Below are 23670 nucleotides of genomic sequence, written 5' to 3'. Positions count from 1 at the left end.
CTCAAATAATGATGTACAAGGCTGTTGGAAGTCATTTATGTAAAACTTAACAAACCTATAGGGCTGATCTTCATAACGTTGATTTATGCAATCCGCAATTCCAATTAGCTCAGCTTGAACGTCACAAAAAATACTTTTTGTGTATATATCAACAGCTTGGCCTTCCAACAATTGGTAATTACTCTTAAACTGGGGTCGTTTGTATCGAGATTCATGATCATTTTTCCGGTGTGTGTGACGCTGTGCTTCTATTGCAGTTTCATAATGAGTCATGAACTCAACAAGAGTAGCTTTCGAATTGCACACTTGACCAAAAAAAAAGATTCTCACTCTCTGACCTCGATGTCGTTCGCATCAGACCCGACATCTCTTCCATTCTATAGTATGCAGGGATCCAAGATTCCCTGAGTGCAAAAATATCAGATAGCCAATCATTATCTGCTAAATTGAACTCTGCGATAACCGCTTCCCATTCTGATTCAAACTCTTCAGGTGTGAGAATATCCGTCCACACAACACCACAAATACGTTCTTTAAAATTGGTGGAATTGCATAGCCTAACACCAACCTATGTATAACACGAAAACGCCATGCATAAAAAAACGTATAAAATTACACAAAGACAAACCTTAATTAAAAAAACATTAACAAGCTACAAAACGCCATGTATTTCAAAACGCAATGTATCCTAAAACGCCAAGGTAAAAATAAGCATACCAACCTTCAGAGAAAGTTTATGCATCACATGCCACATGTATAACCGATGCCTCGTGTCAACAAATACAACAGAAATAGCCTTCTTCATTGCTGGATCTTGGTCAGTGACAACAACTTTTGGTTGAGAACCAACAGCTTTTAGAAAAACTCTCAACAACATACGTATCAACAGTTTCCGACACCAATAATGCTACACCAAATGTAACATTGCAGTGATGATTGTCTATACCAGTGAACGGTACAAACACCATAGAGTATCTGCATATGAAAACGCCATGAGAATTGAAACAATAATAAAACGCCATTGCATGTAAACTTATAAAACGCCATTGCATGTAAACTAATAAAATGCATAAAAACGCCATTGTATGTAAACTCGTAAAACGCCAAAATACAGAAGAAGTTTAATAATAAAATATTACTTGTTGGAACGATACGTGGCGTCAAACGAAATCACATAACCAAACACATGGTAATTTCGTTTGGCTTGATCATCACAACAAAAAAGTCCCTTCAAACGATTCTCTTCGTTTGTGAAGTAATCATACAAGAAATTAGGCTGAGAATGTTTTTTTTTTTCATTCAAATGTCTCACAACCATATCGGCGTCATATTCCTCTATAAACAAGTTAATTTGCCTCTTATAGTTCTTAAATTCAACTTTACTTGCACCCACATCTTCAAAACCGCCAAAACAAGTCTTCATAACATTAAACGCCTTCACGGGACCCAAATTCAGCTTAGACATGCTGTGTATAATGTTGATGCACTTTTGTGTCTGTCACTAGTCTTGTAATTACGATGTATTTTGTACGGTCTTTTATCGTTTATCGAGTCTGTATTTGCCGTCGACCAAGTCGGATATCCTCCTATCCGCTTGTGTCCGACTTGTTTGTCTCCTTTTGGATTGTAATGCTATACGAATGATGCATGTTGCATGTAAGAGTATTTCTGTCTTTATGTGTTGTGTTTGTTTGTGGTTTGCTGCAACTGTCAGTTTGCAGCAAACATGTCACAAAATGCAGCCTTCGACGAAACACCTTGTGTTTCGTCGAACACTTATCGAAGAAACAGGCTTGTAATGATACCTTTCTGTTTCGTCATGATCAGCGACGAAACAGACTTGTTTCGTCGTCTGATGGGCTTATCATGGCCCAGTGTGTTGGACCAGTTGTGTTTCGTCGGCCCAAGTTTGGTTTCGTCGATTGCTATGGCCCAGACTGCTATAAATATACACCAGATGTTTCGTTTAGAACTCAGAGATGAGAGCATACCCAAAAAGTCATTCTGTCTAGACTGTGTTTGTATCAGTTTGTATTCTCATCCAGTTTAATCAATTGAGTGTGTTTCATTGGTTAAACCACTGTTGTTATTGCATTGTATGTTTGATTTGGCTTAGTTACGTGGATTCCGCACACGTGACTTTGTTTGCTATAAACAAGGATTAGGTTTTGTTATCGATCCTCCGATTTCGGGACCTACAAGTGGTATCAGAGCTTTAGGCTCTTATCCTTGTTTAAAATCAAACATTGTTCGGTTTTTATCAAGTGTTGTGGTTGTTTTTCAGAAAAGTGTTCTTAAAACTCATATTTTCCAGAAAAGTCCCTTAAAATCTGCTTAAATATGGTTGTTTGCTAAAGAGTTTTGTTAAAAAACTTGTTAGATTGAATGTTCTAGTGATAAACCGGGTTTTTCGTGAAAGTCTTGTGCAATCTTGTGTTTCGGAAAATTTGACGGTGACTAGAAAGTTGATATTTTCTGGAAGTGTTCTTCATATATTCATATTTTCTGGACTTCTCTTCAAAGAGTTCATAAGAATTTCTTGAATTTACAATTAAAAATTAAATTGAAAGTTGACAAAAGATTAAAAAATTGGGCGACCATGCTGGTTGGTGAAATGAGTATGTTGTTGGGTGTACCCTGTCAGTAACAAGATAAGGTTTGGGTTGAAAAGTCTTACCAACCAATTCACCAACTCTGGTTACTTTTTCGACGAAACTGATTATCGACGAATCAAAGTGTTTCACCAAAGGTCTCTTCGACGAAACAAAAGTGTTTCGCCAAAGGTATATTCGACGAATCAGAAGAGTTTCGCCACAGGTACTTTCGACGAAACACAGGCAGTTTCGTCATAAGTGAGTTCGACGAAACAGAGTGTGTTTCGTCGAGAGTGTTATCATTTTTAAACAGAAGGTTTGCAAAAGGGTCATAACATTGTGTTTTCAAGTATTTGATCAGGTATTCTTCTTGTATACATCGAAGATGAGTTGCACAAGTCCGTGGGACTGGAGTACGGACCCACGACCAGGTCAAAATCCGAATCAGACCTCTATGGCCTCATACTTAGCGAATTCCATACCTTAACAACAACCGTCCAAAAGTGCAAGTCAATGGGCCTTGGCATCAAATCAAAATCAAAGCATTCAAAATCTCTTGCTTAGCGAGAGTGAGACGGGTAGCAACAATCGGCCGCCAAAGTTAAATCACATGAATGACTATCCATCATGGAAGGGACGTTTCCATACCTACGTTCAAGGGCAAAGCACCGAACTTTGGACGTGTTTCATTAATGCAGCCAACCCTGCCCTCGAAGTAGCAGTATCAACTTCAGCAGGTTATGCTAATATGCTTGAAGATGACAAGAAAGCCTATGACTTGGAGAAAAAGGCGTTTGCTATTCTTACACAAGCGCTTCACAAAGAAATCTATCATCAATTCGGATATTGTAAGACCACGAAAAGCTTATGGGATGCATTGGTAGCGAGAGGAGAAGGGAATGCAGCTTCTAGGAAGACATGCCATGATTTGTTAAAGAAAGAGTTTGAATCATTTCAGTTCTTGGAAAATGAAACCCTAAATGATATGACTTCTCGTTTCTATCATTTGATTAGTGAAATGAGTTCTTATAATGTTAATGCAACCCATCAGGAAATGATTGCTCGGTTTGCTGATGCTCTACCTCCTAAGTGGAGTCCATTCATTGAGCTTCTAAAACATACGGGTGCTCTGGATGCAGCCAATGCCAGTCTCTATGAATTCATTCAAAAGTTGGAGCACAAGAACGAAGAGGAAATTCGGAAGACTAAAAGAATTGCAGCTGCACCTCCTCAAAACACAAAAATGTATTTGCCTGGTTTTGGTCCTTCAGCTAGTTCTAGTTCCGTTCAGCAACCGAAGCTTCAAACGGCGTTTGTATCCAATACAAGCTCTTCTCCGTTTCCATAATTCAATCAAGCCCAACCACAGTGGGATCAAAGTGCTTATCTTTCACAATCCATACCTCCACCTCAAGTTACCACTACACAACCACAGTTCGATCAAAGTGCCTATCTTTCACAATCAATACCCACACCTCAAGCCCAACCACAACAACAACAAGCTCATTATACCAATAATCCTCCACCCCTAAACCCTAACACGGTCAGAGTCGATACTTCAAACCTCACACAAGTTAGCATTGAAGTAGCAAAGGAGCATATGGAACTCATTAATACAATGGTCAGTGCTTACTGTGGGTTGGTTGCAGGTCAAATTGGAAACATCAATATGACCAATGAGGATTATCAACAGATCAACCGGGATGAAATGGAGTTAATGGATATCAAATGGGCATTTGCAAGTGCAGTTAGAAGGGCAAAGGACTTCATGGCTCGAACTGGAAGAACTTCATTGGAAGGCAAAAAAGATACAAAGTACGGGTTTGATATTAATGCAGTCACATGTTTCAATAGTGGCGAAAAGGGGCACTTCAAACGTGAGTGCACCCGACCAACCAAACAAGGAAGTCAGAACCCATTCAGAAACCAGACGAGTACTTCAAATGTCAATGCCCATCAAGAGAATCGTGAAAGGAGGATTGTAGCAGTGAATAACAATCCAAACCAGTCTGGACCATCAAACACCAATCGAGCATTGACTGTTCAAGCTGACGAAGGGTGTGATTGGTCTGTACAATTTGGGGAAGGCGATCAAGGAGGAGGAACAGCGTGTTATGCAAAGATCATTAATCACATCAAGCACGTTCACAAGGAAGAATTTTCTGAAAGTGACGACAGTTCGGGTTATACTGGGAGTTCTGATGAAGAAAGTTCTATTTCGGGTGATTATCACTCTGATTCTGATGTGAAGGAAGAAGCAAGTTCTGATGTTGATGACTTATTAAATGAAGCAGAGGAGTTGAAATGTCAGAAATCAGTTCTGATCAAGAAGGCTGCTGTAGCATCTAAGGAAATGGAGAAGTTCTTCACTGAAGTTGGATCTTTTTCTTTTCAAACTGCCTTTATGGCAGATGTCTCAGCCTCTACGAGTCAGGTAAATTCTGAAACTCCTGCTACTAGTGTTTGTAAGTCTTGTGCAGATATGAAGCTTAAACCCGAAAAGCTTCATAGTTGTTAGGGCAGGATTTTTAATGACCTGTGATCCTTACATGATATCCTAACAGTGATCCTTGTTTCTGTGGCAGATAGTAATCTTCAGAAGAGCTTCAGGATCAGGATCATGGATCATCCTAAGGATCCTCATACTAACGATTGTTCTCTTTGAATTTCATGTAGTTTTGCAGGAATCACAAGTTGGACCAGGTCTTGGCAACGTCATTGAGGATAGTCCACGCTAATTTCGCACATGCAAAACCGGAAATGGACGTTGTGGAGAATATGGAAACTTAGCACAAATTACGGACAGTTTGTTAGGCTAAATTTACTTCTATTTCTAACAGGGGTAACGAGCTAGTAGTTAGGTGACTTGCCTAAATTCAACCACACACACTTATATAAACTGCACTCTCAAGCATTTGGCAGAGGACGACACATTTCTTACACGCTCTAGCAATACTACACCATAGTGATCCTTGTACCTAGCTCGTTACTATCCGAAGTTGTAAAGATTATTTATTATATTTGAACTTGGTGATCGGTAGTTTCCATCACCCAAGGTTTTTTATGCCGGAGATCATTCATTGATCAAGGGCTTTTTCCTCGTATAAATCCTTGTGTCACTTGTGCAATTTACATTTAAGTGATCCTTATCTTTATTCATCACTTCAAGCATCATTCCCCGTTACAGAGAGTTTGATTGCATTATCCTTGTGTGATTTTTGACCAAAACAGTTTGGCGCCCACCGTGGGGCAATTGGTGCTTCATTCATAAGAAAGTTTTCTGTTGGTGATCATTCTGGATCGTTGCATACGAATACATGGCTTCATCGGTGAAGAATACCTCTACTGCGATGTCTGCGGTCAATTCATCTCAGGGCATTCCACCTTTGCCTCCACCACCAGCTGGATCTCAGAAAAATGCTGAGAAGAAACCAACTCCTATTTTCTCTAAACCTCCAACTTCTTCTGCTTCCTATACTCCCACTACTAGTGACATATTTACTTTGATTTTGCAGATGAGAGATCATATACAGCAACAGGACAAGACCAATAACAGGATCCTCAAAGAAATCGGAGATCTCAAGAAACAAAAGAAAGCAGCAGAGGATCATTCTCCACTGGTGCCCAAATCTTTGAATTTTGATACTCCGGTGATTACTTCTCAGCCATCAGAGGTTCCAGATATTCAGCATGTGGGTGGACCAAGAGGAGTGCGCTTTGGTTCAGCAATAGTGACTCAGGCATCAGGTTCATATTTCCAGCCAGCAGGATCCGATCCTCAGCATATGGGATCCTTCATGAATTCAGGAGCCTACTCAGGAGCACAGCAGGTTCAAGGATCCTCCTTTGTTCCAGGATCATCCCAGGTTCAAGGATCCTCCTTTGTTCCAGGATCATCCCAGGTTCAAGGATCCTCCTTTGTTCCAGGATCATCCCAGATTCAAGGATCCTCCTTTGTTCCAGGATCATCCCAGGTTCAAGGATCCTCCTTTGTTCCAGGATCATCCCAGTTTCAGGGATCCTTCCAGATGCCAGGATCCTTGAAGAGTTTGCAAACAGGAAGTTCAGATGTCCATCAGGGAGATTTTATTCCAATGCAGACCATTGCTTCCACTGGTCCCTCCATCATCCCAGAGTCCCAACAATATGGATTCACATCCAGTGTTCCTAACTTGAACCCAATGGGAGGTAACACTTTTAATAATTCTCTTACCGCTAACCATGGATTCATTCAGGATGCAGGTATCAACCATGCTACGGCCAAAGAGCTGCAAAAACTGAAGGATATGATATCAAGTGTTCCAGGGGTGGTCAAACCTATCCCGGAGATTGCAGATGGAAGCCATAAGATATCTCGTTTTGAACCACCAATTTGTGATGCTGAGATACCCAAAAGATTCCATATTCCAACTATGAAGCTGTATGATGGTTCAACGGATCCTGAGGAACACATAGCACAATACAGGGAGAGGATGGAGATCAATCCGATTCCAGAAAGGTTAAAGGAAGCGTGCCTATGCAAGGGATTTGGATCCACTCTTACTGTATTGTGGATTATATAAGAATGGATCCAAATCCCTTAGACATTCCCAACTTGGATATAGCCACGGCTGCTGAGGCCTTCAAAATGGGATTGCTTAGGGATTCATTGTTCTATGATGATCTTGTTATGACACCGTGCAGGAACCTAGATGAGGTAAGGACTCGGGCACTCAGGTTCATCCGGCTAGAGGATGACAAGAGGATCCAGGAGAGATTGGCAGGATCCTCAAAACAAGAAAAGCAAGGATCCTCGTTCAAGAACAACAAATTCAAATCCTATAATAGAACTGACAACCAGAACGTGCATGTTGTTGACCAAGAAGATGATGATGACGATTATCCTCCAATTTCTGAATATTGTTTTTCCGTTGATAACCATGAACTAATCCTTGCAATGCAGAATCTAGGAGAAAAAGCCAGATGGCCTAGAAAAAATGACAGACCGGCTGCAATTAAAGACAAATCAAAATGGTGTGCATACCATGAGGATTTTGGGCATTTAACAGAGGAATGCATCGCATTGAGAAAGGAAATTGGATATCTATTGAGCAAAGGGCATTTAAAAGAGTTGCTGGGGAGAAAAAAGTCAAGGACTCAGGATCCTGAAAGGATCCCTGAAAAAGCTCCAGCCCCTCCGGCAGATGCACAAGTGATAAACTTTATTTCTGATAAACTTTATTTCTGGAGGATCAGACATCTGTGGTACATCCTTCTCAGCAGCTAAAAGGCATGCAAAGGAAGCTAAAATGGATAATGGAGAAAGACCTATTCGAACATCGAGTGTCTCGGAAGGAAAAGTCATAACCTTTGATGAGGATGATCGCGTTGACATCCAGGATCCTCATCATGATAGTTTAGTTATTACTCTTTTCATTTCTAACCATTTTGTTCGCAGGATCCTTATTGACGGAGGAAGCTCAGTAAACATTATTCAGCTAGATGTTCTGAAGAAAATGGGTATCCCTGAATCAGATATCACACCAAGATCCTCCGTGCTTGTGGGATTTAGTGGCGAAACTAAGAGAACCCTGGGGGACATCAAACTCCCAATTTATGTGGAAGGATTACATAATTATCAAAAATTTTGTGTTATTGACTGTTTATCTTGTTGTAATGTTATCCTTGGCAGGCCATGGATACACGATATAAAGGCAGTCCCATCCACCTACCATCAATGTGTGAAGCTCCCTAGCCCTTGGGGAATAGTCAAGATCGATAGTGATCAGCAGGAGGCTAAGGATTGTTATACTTCATCAATGAAACCAGCCTCGAAATCAAGGGAGCAATAGCAATTAAAGTATCCTCCAAGGGATGTCTTGGAGGCAAAAGAGCAGGATGTGGTCGAAATCCTCATGGATCCTGATGATCCTGAATCCAAAATCTATATCGGATCAGGGATCCTTGGCAAGATGAAAGAAGACCTTGTATCCTTCCTCAAAAGAAGAAAGTCTACCTTTGCATGGAAACATGAGGATATGATAGGTATATCTAAGGATATTATCACTCATAAACTTGGCATTGACAGGTCATTCAAACCAATCCATCAAAAAAGGAGGAAGTTTGCACCAGAAAGAAATGCCATTATCCAGGAAGAGGTAGAGAGATTGCTACGAGCAGGTATGATTAGAGAAGTAAAGTATCCAAGATGGCTGGCCAATGTGGTTGTTGTTCAAAAGAAAAATGGAAAGTGAAGGGTATGTGTCGATTTCACTGATTTAAATAAGGCATGTCCCAAGGATCCTTTCCCATTACCCCACATTGACTCCATGGTGGATGCAACGGCGGGTCATGAACTGTTAACTTTTATGGATGCTTCATCTGGATTCCAACAAATTAAGATGGAACCATCTGACCAAGAGGATACGGCTTTTATGACCCCAACCGGTTTATATTGTTATATTGCTATGCCGTTTGGATTAAGGAATGCAGGTGCAACATATCAAAGGCTGGTGAATATGATGTTCAAGGATCAGATTGGACAGACTATGGAAGTGTACATAGATGATATGGTGGTGAAATCCATAAAAGCTGAGGATCACCTAAGAGACTTGGAGGAAGCATTTGATATCCTTGACAGATAACATGAAGCTTAATCCTTCAAAATGTCACTTTGGTGTTAAAGCAGGTAAATTCTTAGGATATATGGTAACCAAGAGGGGCATTGAAGCAAGCCCGGAACAAATCAAAGCATTGGTGAATATCAAATCTCCTGCCAACGCTAAGGATGTGCAAAGGCTAACAGGCAGGATAGCAGCTTTAAACAGATTTATATCCAAATCCTCAGAGAAGTGTAAAGATTTCTATGATATCCTAAGGAAGAACAAGAAATTTGAGTGGACTGAGAAGCATGAGAGTGCTTTACAAGCCCTCAAAGAATACCTATCCTCAGCTCCAGCGTTGATGAAACCAGAAAAAGGAGATGTGTTATCCTTATATCTTGCGGTATCCTCAAAAGCAGTAAGTGAAGTCCTTGTTAAGGATCATGAAGGTACACAATATCCTGTCTATTATGTAAGTAAGAGTTTACTTGATGCTGAATCCAGGTATTCACACCTTGAAAAACTTATTCTTGCATTAATTATGGCATCTACTAAGTTAAGACATTATTTTGAAACTCATGTTATTGTTGTTAGAACTAATTTTCCAATTAAGAATGTCCTCAGGAAACCAGAGATGTCCGGAAGGATGGCTAAGTGGGCAGTAAAGCTTAGTGCCTATGATATAAGATATGAGCCTAGAACAGCCATCAAATCCCAAGCATTAGCAGACTTTGTGGCTGATTTCAGTAGTGATTTACAAAAGGAAGCCGAATTGGAAGTCCAGCAGCTGGAGGAGACCAAGGATCCTAGGATACTACATACTGATGGATCCTCAAATGTCAAAGGCACGGGGCTTGGTATACTACTAAAATCGCCACAGGGGGACATAATACCCCACTCCATAGCTTGTGAGTTCCAAGCCACTAACAATGAGGCTGAATATGAAGCCTTGATTGTTGGTTTGCAAATTGCTAAGCATATGGGGATCAGGTATCTTGAGGTATACGTGGATTCATTGTTAATCACTAATCACTTTAATGGATCCTATGTTGTTAAAGGTGAAAAACTAACTAAATATTTAGAGATAGTCAAAGAATTGGCACTCTCCTTTGTTTTCTTTAGTTTGACACAGGTACCAAGGGAAGAAAATACAGAAGCTGATGCATTGGCTAATCTAGGATCATCTTTGAAGATCCCAGAGGATATAAGTATCCCCATCATCCATATCCTGGCTCCTGCTATTGAAAATCAAGTGGCCATGGAAATAGAAGAGGATTCTGAAATGATCCCTAGTGAGGATACTCAATCTTGTTCAGTATCATGGATCTCACCAATCATGAGATACTTACAACACGGAGAGATTCCTATGGGAGAAAACCCTAGGGCTTTCAGAATTAAGGTATCTCAATTCACAATCTTAAATAATATGTTGTATAAGCGATCTCTTGCAGGACCATATTTAAGATGTATCGAGGATCCTGAAGTTCAAGAAGTTTTAAAAGACTTCCATGAAGGAGATTGTGGAAACCACACTGGGGGCAGGGCATTGTTCTCAAGGATCTTAAGGACAGGATACCACTGGCCAACTATGAAAAGGGATGCTGTGGAGTATGCTAAGAAGTGTGATCCTTGTCAAAGACACAACAATATCCTTCATCAGCCGGCTGAATTTCTACATCCTATATCCTCCTCTTGGCCATTTATGAGATGGGGGATGGATATAGTTGGCAAGCTCCCTAAGGCACCTGGTGGAAAAGTGTTCATGCTTGCTATGACTGATTACTTCTCCAAGTGGATAGAGGCTGAAGCTTTTGCCCAAGTCAGAGAGAAGGAAGTTATATCCTTTATTAAGAGAAATATTATAACTAGATTTGGCATTCCTTCTGAAATTATATGTGATAATGATTCCCAATTTATTGGGAGCAGAACTACTAACTTTTGTGACAGCTGGGGGATTAAGATGATAACATCAACACCAGTCCACCCACAAGCTAATGGTCATCATCAACAATTTGAAGAAGAAACTTGGATCCAAGAAGGGGAAATGGGCAGAAGAATTACCTTATGTGCTTTGGGCTGATAGGACAACCCCCAAGAATGTTACTGGTTAAACACCATTCTCTTTGGTATTTGGGGCAGAATCCGTGATCCCAACAGAAATGGTGGTTCCAACTGCTAGAACAAGTACCCGTGATCCTGAGGAAAATGATGAGAACCTGGTTCAAGACTTGGATACTATTGAGGAAATCAGGGATTTGGCTAGGATAAGGATGGCTAGCTACCAACAAAGAATGGCTGGTGCTTACAACAAAAATGTCAGGATAAGGAAATTCCAAGTTGGGGATATGGTATTGAGAAAAGCATTCCAGAATACCACCAATCCTGCTAATGGAAAATTGGCACCAAAATGGGAAGGCCCTTATTTGATTGAAGCTGAAGCAGGAAAGGGGGCATATAGATTGCTAACCATGGAAGGTGATTTGCTACCAAGAGCCTGGAATGTTGTCCACTTGAAGAAATATTTCATGTGAGCAGGATCCTCCTGGCACATATGATCCTTACATTAGAGGTATCCTTGAAGGATCCTTAAGGTGTCAATGATCCTTACTCTGGTAATATCCTAATCTTGAACTATTCCATTTTCTTATTTTCTTATTTAAGGATAAGGATCATGTATCCTTTATCCTTCTCTCACAAGATTTTGAGTTTTGATAGTCCAGGTATCCTTAGCATATTGTTGATAATCTTCAGAAGCAATTCAGATCCTTGGGTTTAACCCCAGTTGTTTGGGCTTGTCCCCAGTTATCCTTGGGCGTGTCCCCAGTTTCGCCTGTAGCGCACGATGATCCTGGTATAGTTCAAGTCTTTGGGACCAGTACTCGCTTAAGGGGCTGATAATTCCATTGTACTGGCTATACCTAGGATCCTACGTATAATGGTAGACGTACCATACATCCGTTCCTAAGGTTTCTTACGTTTTCACGTTAGCTAAGGTTTTGGCATTATCATGTCACTAAGTTTGGATAGTCGCCAGTAAGGGCCATACTCCAGTTTACATACGATCCTTGGGCTTGTCCCCAGTTATCCTTGGGCTTGTCCCCAGTTATCCTTGGGCTAGTCCCCAGTTACTAACTCTTTTCCTATATTGACTTAGTCCCAAATTATAATCTATTTCAGGTCCTTGAAGTTAAAATAACTAAGGATCCCTGATCCTTATTTCACTCTAAAGTTTATCTTATAGTTATCCTAACTTGGATCCTCAGGTATGATCCTTAACTATTTTTATCTTATTCATTGTTTATTTGAATAACCCTTATACTTTGACAACTGAACTTATGATCCTTAAAACATACACTACTTTTTGGGATTTTTCGACTATAGGATATTTGATCACGGATCATATCCTAAATGCTTTCAATCTGAGTTATTCAATGTAACTTATTTAATAAGTATACATCAAGACAATTAAAAATTAAAAGAACTTAAAGGATAACAACACAGGATAAGCGACAAAAGTTAAGATTTTATTTATTAAGCATAAAGACTAACCCTTCATAGGTTGTCAAAATTACCTACCCCGAGCATCTACCAGCAATACGTGGCCCGTCCGCTGGGGTAGGTAAAGGGTGTCCATGATAATAGGTTTCAAGTTGTGCAGGAAAGTAAAGGCGGTAGGATCACAATGGTTTCATCCCCCAAACAGAGGATCCCTCCACCATATGCAATCCTACCTATCGTCTGAAGGATCCTTGATCCTTAACCCTAAAACTATTGTTCATAAGTACAGACCATAAATTGTTCAAACAACCACCAAACAAACAAACAAAAAATTGGGCTCCGGCTATGTCTAGAAATTTCCTTCATCGCCCAATCCTGCAGCTTAATCCTTCGTTGCATCATCACCACCAGCTCCACTTGCCTCACCACCCTGATCCTTGCCACTGCCTCCAGCCTCAAGCGTCAAGATCTCCTCAGCCTCTTCATCGTCCTCCAGTTCAGCCAGCCTTGCTTTCCAGCCCTCCACATCCCAGGTGCTCTTGTCAAAAGCAGGATCCTGAGCTTCCATGGCCATTTGCAGCTGGATCTTGTACATTGCTATGGCGGCAGAAACCTTAGCATCCTGGGTGATCTCGTGCTTCTCATAGTCAAAGTTGATCAGCATCTTGGCAGCACCATTCTTAGTGGCCTGGAGCTCCTTCTGAAGATCGGCTATCTTGAGGTCTTTCAGCATAGCAACTTGTTGAAGATCAGCGATCTTGCTATCCTGATCCTCAACGTGGCCAACATAGGTTTCTATTTCAGCAAATTTCTGCAAGGAAGACAAAGGAATGATGTCAGAAGCCAAATGATCCTCAAACAAGCAGGATATGTAAGCAGGGACAGTGATCCTTACCTCATTAAAATAGTCCAGGAACTGTTGGCGGATCAAGGGAAGGCCTTGCAGATCCTCAGCCTCGGAGGTCTTTCTCTTCTTGCCTCCCTTTCCTCTGAGGGGTGCTTTAGGGACCGAAGCAGTTGGGCTAGCAGCAGGAGTCTTCTTCTTAGAGGATCTGTCGTTAGTAAGATCAGTGATGCTGAACTTCGAGGCAGATTTGGTGGATTTTCCAGCACCTACACAACCAAAAAAAGATAAGTATCTTAATTTTATTTGACTCTCATTATATAATTACTCTTTAAATAAGGATACTTACTTGACATTGTGACAGAACCAGAGGATACTTCCTAAGAATCTTAGGTGGTAATCTTGAAAGTTCTTATTTCAGGATCAAGCCTCTTGAAAGCCAAGAGTCTCTCTTTTGCAGCAGGAGTCAACCTAAGGTGTGAAACGGAGATAGCTGCACAACAAGAAAACAAAAGAATGTCAGTGATCCTTATACTAAAGGATAAGTTCTACGGTGATCCTTCCCAGGATCCTCTATCCTACCATGGGTAGCCCACTTCTTGGGTAAATCCTTCCCATCAGGGATGGTATCCCTTCTCACAAAAAAGAACCGCCGCTTCCAGTTAGTATCATTCTTGGTAGCCTTGAAGATCGGATGCTCCTCCCCAGGTCTACGTTTGAACAGATAACGATGGGAACCAAAGGTGGTCAGATCATACAGCTCACCTAACTCGGCCATGCCTAAGTCTATCCCCTCTTGCTCGATGATCCTCTCAAGGGTATACAAAACCCTCCAGATCATCGGCATGGCCTGAATGTAAGATATGCCGGTCAAGGAGAAGAAGGCTTGGGTGAAGGCCGGAAAGGGATACGTGTAACCTATGGCAAACGGGGTCACAGGGAAAGCAACCCATGAATCAGAAGTGTGATCGCTCAGGGCAGAAGGATCATAGGGTTTGAACACAGTATTTGCAGGAAAACAGCACCGAATCCTGTCAATTTGAGGATCAGTGAAGATGCAGCGTTCTTTAGCAGAGTCTGTAATGATCCCTTGACTCTTGAAGGGGCTTTCTTTCTGGTGATCCTTGGCAGAGGAATTCCGGAGCAACATTTTGAACGAAATAGATACGAGAAGAAAAACAGAGCAAGCAAGAAAGAAGATGAAGGGGAAAATACCTGTTCAAATCCTCCGAATGCGGTTATAAAGGGAGAAGTTCTTGATTTTAAATGCAAACGATCCTATCCCTATCTCTATTTATAATCATGATTTGTGCAGGGTTGTCACTTCCGTGACGTCAGGATTGCAACGGATAGTTCACTTACAACGGCTATATATCCGTTTAGTTAGTTACGGATAAGATCAACAAAATATAACTCGTCAATATTATATAATTACTCCTTATATTTTGGGGGCAATTGTTAGGGAAGGATTTTTAATGACCTGTGATCCTTACATGATATCCTAACAGTGATCCTTGTTTCTGTGGCAGATAGTGATCTTCAGAAGAGCTTCAGGATCAGGATCATGGATCATCCTAAGGATCCTCATACTAACGATTGTTCTCTTTGAATTTCATGTAGTTTTGCAGGAATCACAAGTTGGACCAGGTCTTGGCAACGTCATTGAGGAATAGTCCACACTAATTTCGCACATGCATAACCGGAAATGGACATTGTGGAGAATATGGAAACTTAGCACAAATTACGGACAGTTTGTTAGGCTAAATTTACTTCTATTTCTAAAAGGGGTAACGAGCTAGTAGTTAGGTGACGTGCCTAAATTCAACCACACACACTTATATAAACTGCACTCTTAAGCATTTGGCAGAGGACGACACATTTCTTACACGCTCTAGCAATACTACACCATAGTGATCCTTGTACCTAGCTCGTTACTATCCGAAGTTGTAAAGATTATTTATTATATTTGAACTTGGTGATCGGTAGTTTCCATCACCCGAGGTTTTTTATGCCGGAGATCATTCATTGATCAAGGGCTTTTTCCTCGTATAAATCCTTGTGTCACTTGTGCAATTTACATTTAAGTGATCCTTATCTTTATTCATCACTTCAAGCATCATTCCCCGTTACAGAGAGTTTGGTTGCATTATCCTTGTGTGATTTTTGACCAAAACAATAGTCATAATCAAAGTTTGGTTATTGAACTGTCTAAGTGCAAAGAGGCAAATATGGCTTTGGTTCGAAACGAAAAGGAATTTAAATCTGTAATTGAAACCTTAAAGAAAAGCGTTTCCGAAGTTAACAAAGTTGTTTATCATAAACAAATTACCATTAACGATTACATTAACATTGTTGAGGAAACCAAAAAGGAACTAGCCATTGTCAAATGCGAGCATGATGCTATCAAGAAAAAATTGGAAAGTTATTCTAACTCTCGATTTGTGCTTGATCACATCATTGACGTTCAACAACTGAAAGGAAACAAGAAAGGCGTAGGGTATAAGAAGTGTCCACCCCCTTTAAGACATAATTATACCAAATTGCCTGATGAAGAGGATATGCCTCGGTATGAACCCAGTGTGCCTCTTGACTATGAGGAATTCACTACTGGCCTAGGGTTCAAACCGGACAGTTCTTCAAGTACATCATCTGAACAACCAGAAACTTCAACATCTACGAAACAAGGTCCTCCAATTATTGAGGAGTATGAGTCGTCTGATGATGAATCAGAATCAGATGATAGTGATCAGGATAAATCACTTGACAGGATGAAAGGAGTACAAATTCCAATTGAAAATCATATTCTTTGTGATCCTGATACTCCTGCTGTTCAACCAGTTGTCAAACAAGTGATATATCTTGTCAAATATGACAAGACAGCTGTGTCTACCATTAAGAGTAATAATGTGTTGTACACTTTGGTTGGTGATTCTAGAATCTATTCAGATCACGATTTTCCAATTAAAAATGTCAATCCATCTTCGATTGATAAAGTTTTTGAAGATAATACAAATAAGTTTTTGGGAAAAACAATTCCAGGAGTCATTGTAACTCAATGTGATCCAATTCCAAAAGCTGAGATCAGAAAACAATTTGGAAATCAAAAACCACCAACAAAGCAACAACCTATTGCTTTTAAGGGTAAACAACCAGAAAGACGAGCTTAAAATCCTAACGTTTCTCAATCAAAATCTGAAACAAAAGGAGCTTGTTATCAGAAGAAAAACAGTAATGTCGAATTTGTAGCATCAAAGGGTACAGATAAAATTGAGACTTTTGAAAACAAATCAAACACCGATTTTGTACAACAAGTCAAGATTTTAAAACGTAACAGTGAGAACAATTACACTCAACATACAAATGGGTGTGATGAGAAAGCAAGTACATCAGGTTCTACGGGTTCGACATCTGTTGGTCAATCAAATTCTCCTAAGTTTGTGGAAAGGAGAATGTGTTTTAAATGTGGGGAGTTTGGGCATATCATTAGGAACTGCACAAACACTCCAAAGGATAAATTTGTTGAGAAAGCGCCACCTGAAAAGGTTCACCCTCAATGTCGTCCCGTTTCACCAAAACATGATAAACGAACTACTAAAGAACAAGAAATGAAACAACGACGTAAGAGCATCAAAGCTGTTGAAAAGGCATTAAAATCTGAAGTCAAAACAGTAAAAAGGGAACCAAGTGTTTCACAACCATTAAAACTAGAAGCATCAAAATCTGTTTACAACACTCAATCTAGTAAACAAAAACAAACTTGGAAACCTAAGATGGGTGATAGTTTAGGGGGAGCTGTTGTTTTTGAAAATCATCAAGAAATTGAGATCACTTTTCGTGATGCTCAGGGACGACCCAAGACCACTAAGGCTTGGGTCCCCATCCTCAACTGATCTTTGAATGATATGTGCAGGATGTTCCAGGAGGAACTATTAATAGTCATTGGATTGTTGATAGTGGAGCATCCAGACACATGACAGGCGACTTACGGCTTCTGTATGATGTGAGAAATATTAGAGGAGGCTATGTCGCATTTGCGGGAGACAAAGGCGGATACATCACTGGAGAGGGAAGTATCTCCAATGGTATTGTGTGTTTCGATAAGGTCAATTATGTTCGTCAAATTGATCATAATCTTCTCAGTGTGTAGCAAATCTGCGATAAAAAGTTCACAATGCATTTTGATGATGCCGGTTGTTATGTGCTTAAACCTGGTTTCAAGATCCCTAAAGAATGGATTCTCTTATCGGCTCCAAGAGTTAATGATCTCTATATTCTTGATATGAGCCAAGCGATTACGACATCTGCACAAGTCACTTGTTTTGTCTCGAAAGCCACAGAAAAGGAGTCTATATCTTGGCACAGAAGAATGGGGCACATTCACTTGAGGAAGATGAATCACTTGGTGAAAAACAACCTTGTGAATGGTGTGCCTGTGAGAAGTTTTCATCTACAAGATATCTGTGTTTCGTGCCAGAAAGGGAAGCAAACAAAGAAGTCTCACCCTTTGAAGAAAATCAACACTGTTAGCATGCCTCTCGAACGTCTTCATATGGACCTGTTTGGACTTATGAAACACAAGACAACATTCGGGGATGCTTACTGTCTAGTGGTTACTGACGATTATTCTAGATTTTCTTGGGTATCTTTTATGGGACACAAGAGTGATACTCCTGGCATCCTCAAAGATCTTCTTACAATGTTGGAGAATCTCTACACGTTCAAAGTTAAGAGGATCAGAAGCGACAATGGAACGGAGTTCAAGAATCATGTGATGGATGAGTTCTGTACTTCTAAGGGCATTCTTCATGAATACAGTTCTCGCTAGAGTCCACAACAAAACGGTGTCCCTGAGAGGAAGAATCGGACGATAATTGAAACTGCAAGAACAATGTTGGTAGAGTCGGAACTCCCTGTTCAATTCTGGGGGGAGGCTGTGTCGACTGCTTGCTACACATTAAACCGAGTTCTTACAGTTAAGAGGCATGTAAAAACTTGTTTCGAACTTCTACAGAAAAGGAAACCTGATCTTTCTTACTTAGAACCGTTTGGCGCTCCATGTACTATGATTGAGCCGGATGGAAAGTTTGGCGCGAAAGCTATCGATGGTTTCTTTCTTGGATATGCAACTCCAAATTTTCGTGTATGGAATCTGGCAACCAAAAAGATTGAACTATGGAGTGAAGTAAGGGTTCAAAGGTACACAAGTCCTGTTAGAGCTCTGGGTGATCCTTGGATGTTCGATTACGATGGACTATTTGACTCCTTTAATCTGCCAACCTTTGACGAAGAATCTGCAGCTGCTAGAATGTTATTCGATAGTGACAACGCTGCTGATTCTCCATTGGTTAGACCTGTTATTGTTAATCCCCAAGGTTCTAATTCGGTTAACAATACGGTACAAAATGAGGTATTTGAAGATACTACTGATTACAATGAGTCATCGGAAAATGATGAATATCATGATGCGGCAGAAGGATCTTCAGCTCCAGTTGCTCCTGTTCAAGGTGCTTCTTTGGAAACTCCTCATGTGCAAAATGTAGATACTGCTGAAGGGAATGCATCCACTTCTACGCATATTCCAGGTGTGGAATTGGTTGTTGATCTTAATCTTAACAATTTGGGTATCAATGCTCGTGTTCCTGAAAATCCTGAAATGAGGATTCACGATACCCATCCTCAGCAGAACATTATAGGAGATGTCCATCGCGGTGTGCAGACGCGTAATTAGCTGAGGAATAACCAGAATGCTGGTTTATATTCAGCCATTAGAGAATCTGGTCTTCAAAATGATTGGTCCTTCGCGTGTTACGTTTCACAAGGAGAACCGAAATCTTGGAAAGAAGCCTTAAAAGATAATGCTTGGGTTGAGGCCATGCAGGACGAACTGCATCAATTTCAAAAGCTTGGTATTTGGAAGCTTGTTGAAAGGCCGGAAAATTACAAGAAAATTGGCACTCGCTGGGTTTTTAAATGCAAGAAGGACGATCGTGGAGTAGTTATTTGTAACAAGGCGAGGTTGGTTGTTCAAGGTTTTCGCCAGATTGAGGGGATTGACTACAATGAAGTTTATGCACCTGTTGCACGTCTGGAAGCTATTCGGATCTTTCTTTCTTATGCTTCTTTTAAATGATTCAAAGTCTACCAAATGGATGTCAAAAGTGCTTTTCTTCATGGGATAGTTTAAGAAGAGGTGTACGTCGAACAACCTCCAGGTTTTGAAGATCCTATTCACCCTGATCGGGTCCGGTTGCTCAACAAAGCTCTTTATGGTTTACATCAAGCACCTCGAGCTCGGTACGCAACCTTATCCAACTATCTTCTGGAGAATGGATTTCGACGAGGTCTTATTGATTGCACTCTCTTTATCAAGGAACAAGATGGAGATCTTCTGTTGGTACAGGTATACGTTGATGAAATCATATTTGGTTCTACTAATGATTCTTTGTGCAGGCAATTCGAACGTATTATGCAGGAAAAGTTCGAGATGAGCGCTATGGGGGAGATGACTTTCTTTTTGGGCCAACAAGTTCAACAAACCAAGTCTGGGATATTCATCCATCAGACTAAATATGTTGGAGACATCTTGAGCCGGTTCCAGATGTCAGATGCAATGCCCATTGGTACCCCACTTCCGCAGAATCACGGGATTACTCCGGACTTAAAGGGTGAAAGCATCAACTCTTCATACTATCGCGCTATGATCGGATCTCTCATGTATCTCATTGCTTCGAGGCCTGACATCATGTATCCAACGTGCCTGCTTGCAAGATATCAAGCCAACCCGAAGGCCTCTCATCTGTCAGCTGTTAAAAGGATTTTTCGCTATTTGAAGGGATGCCCAGACACCGGTCTTTGGTACCCTAGGGATGATAGCTTTGATTTAACTGCATACAGTGATTCTGATTTCGGCGGTTGCAAAATTAATGGCAAATCAACAACAGCAGGATGTCAATTCTTAGGAAATCGCCTGGTTACGTGGCAGTGCAAGAAGCAAACATGTGTTGCTACATCAACTTGTGAAGCAGAATAAATTGCTAACTCCAGTTGTTGCTCCCAAGTCTTGTGGATACAATAACAAATGCGCAACTACGGTTTTGAATTCCTATCTACTCCTATTTTTGTTGATAACAATGATGCCTTACAGATCACTAGAAATCCTGTGCAGCATTCCAAGACCAAACACATCGAAATAAAATATCACTTCATACGTGATTGTTTTGATAAAAGATTAATCGATGTTGTTCATATCCCCACCGATCACCAATGTGCCGACCTGTTTACAAAAGCTTTCGATAAATCACGTTTTGATTATCTATTTTTGGTCAATGGCATTAAGGTGATACCCGAGTGAACTTCTTTGGCTAATTGTTTTTGTAAATATTTTCTTTCAAAACTCTAAAAATACAAAAAGATTTTCATTTTCGTAACCTTTTAGCATTTTAGGGGGAGAAAATTTCAAAAAATACAAAAACATTGAAAAATTTAAAAAAAATAAAAAAAATGTCTTTAAGTTCTGTCTTTTCGTTTGAAACATTCAAAAATTAAAAAAAAAATTGAAAAATTAAAAAATTCAAAAAATTAGAAAACCAAAAATGAGTTTCTTGAAAAAGGAAGATGATGATATTCACTAGTGTGGTCGGTCAACATGGTCAAAAATGTTAAACAAATGATAAGTATCTCTACTAACGATGTATCGGTAGGCTCACAATCAAACTAAAATGTGCAGGATGATACAAACCTAACAGACTTCAAGTCAGGTGGGAACCATTCATTGGCATATGGTCTTGGTACCGAAATTTCGTTTGATAGATTGCCGAGGTTCTGAGATATTCGGTCTTTATGCTGCTTATCATCTGGGTATCATGGTTGTATCTTTTACCGAAAAATAACGGGGACGCAAGTCTAGATCTTCCATGATACCATACGTACGTGTACATATTGCATTCGACCTCAATAAGTGATAAACAATCACATATCCAAACAAATAAGTGATAATATATCACATTTTTCCGGGAGTCAAGTTCGTCTCTCTGCTATACGAAAGTACTGACCTGTTCACGGACTTGCTCCTGTGCCCTCATTCATCGAAAATCAAGTTCCTCATCAATATGTGATTCTATCACATAGGGCTTGTTTTCAAATCAAAATAAGTGAGTATCTCACATCTTTATACGGTCAAACAGATCATAATCTGTATACTCACCGGTAAGATGAATCCTCGTGCATACCTTGATACGGGAATGTGTCGTGCGTGGATTCACATCGACTTGTAAGTATAATCCTTACCGTAAATCGTATCTCCTAATTGTGATTACGTTTGATAAGCTTGAATTTATGTGGACAACAATACCGATAATCGAGGTAGTGTACTTATCCAGAGCTTTAAACAGAAAATCAAAATCATGTTGACTAAGACCGTAAGCTGGTATGATTCCTTATCCTTGAAACTCACAAAAAGTTGCACTTGTACAGTTGTTTATTTCTTTCAATTGCTTTTCGTTTAGTTTTCCATGCCTTAAATTTGTTTTTAATGTAGTTTGTAAGTTCGTTTTTGATTAAGCCGAAGTTGTTGCTTGGTGTTTATGCGGGAAGCCTGAAACCTACTTCATAAAACGTCCTTGCATTTGAAAACATAAACAAAATGGAAAAGTGTTGAATTAATCAAAATCTGTTCAGTGTACAAAATTTTCATGCCTTGGTACTTTTGAAAATGATGTCGACGAATCAAAGTATGGTCGACGAAACAGATTCTTATCGACGAAACAAAGAATGGTCAAAGTCAATGTTCCAATTTGGTCAACTTTAGTCAAACCAGTCTGGTCATCGACGAAACAGGCCGTTTCGTCGAGGTAACGATGAAACGAAATTGGCCCAGTCTGTTTCGTCATGGGCTAACTTTCAAGGCCCAAGTTCAGCCCATCTTGTCTGTTTTGTCGAGGCCCAAATTCTGTTTCGTCGAGTTGTCCGTTTCGTCGAAGTGGAGTCGGTGGATAAAGGTCCCAACTGTCAGATATGTGTTCACTTTATCATACTACAACTATTCATCTTCTCCAAACACTCCAAACCCCCATACTTTCGATTACCTACTCAAACCCTCAAAACCCTCATTTTTCGGTCAAATCTTACGATTATCAAAGGTACAAAGATGTTCCCGATCACTGTTTTAACATTTTGAACCGTCGGTTTTGTCGAAAAACCTCGGAGATCCTATTTTCTTCTTGTTTCTTTGATGTTTCATGATTTGATGTTGAACTTGTCTTGATTTCTGTCAATAACAGATAGATTTAGGGTGTATGTGCGATTATGTACTGTGTTTTGGGTTTGGGTTTATGTAACTAAAACAGGGGATTGTTGATTGTTGTGGGTTTGCCGTTTCAAACGGGTTTTTGACCGGAAACCACATCTTCATTAGTCCTTGGGTATGTTTCCCACTTGGTTTGGGTTATACAAGGTATTGATTTTGATTAATGATGATCTGCTACTTGTTTAAACCCCATACGGCGAAACACCCAAATTTCAAAACCCTAACCACGACGAAACAGGCAGACGACGAAACGAAACAGTCAACGAAACGAATCTGTTTCGTCGTGTAACTGGTCAACGAAACGAATTGGATCCGTTTCGTCGATGAACTGATCGACGAAACAAAATGGTCAACGAAACAGAGCTGGTCAACTGTCAAATTCTGTTTCGTTGAACATAATTCTGTTTCGTCGAATGATGTCTGTTTTGTCGTCCATGCCTTAGCAAATTTCACAGATTGGTGTGTGTTCACAGTAGATGCGTTTTGATAGGTTAACTGCCAATTGGATACATGAACTTGTATCCATACATGTCTAAATGCATATGTGATATGATTGTTGCTTATTGTGGACATTTTCAATTTCAGATGGCACCGAAAGAAGGCAAACGGAAACCCGCGACAAAGAAGGAGAACAAGACGGAAGAGGAGATTATGTCTGAAAAGCGTCATAATCAAATCGCTTATCTGGATCCGGAAGAAAAGCTCGCTGAACTGAAAGATATCATGAAGTGGATCAAGGAGTCGCGGATAAATTATGTTGTCACTTTCTCGACGCCGGTTTACAAGTCTCTTATCAAAGCGTTCTGGGATTCCGCAAGCGTTGTGCAAGTGGATGGAAAGGATGTTATC

This window comes from Helianthus annuus, chromosome 2 (genome assembly GCF_002127325.2).
Source record: "Helianthus annuus cultivar XRQ/B chromosome 2, HanXRQr2.0-SUNRISE, whole genome shotgun sequence".
NCBI classification, from domain to species: Eukaryota; Viridiplantae; Streptophyta; class Magnoliopsida; order Asterales; family Asteraceae; genus Helianthus; species Helianthus annuus.
This window is presented reverse-complemented; position numbering follows the sequence as displayed.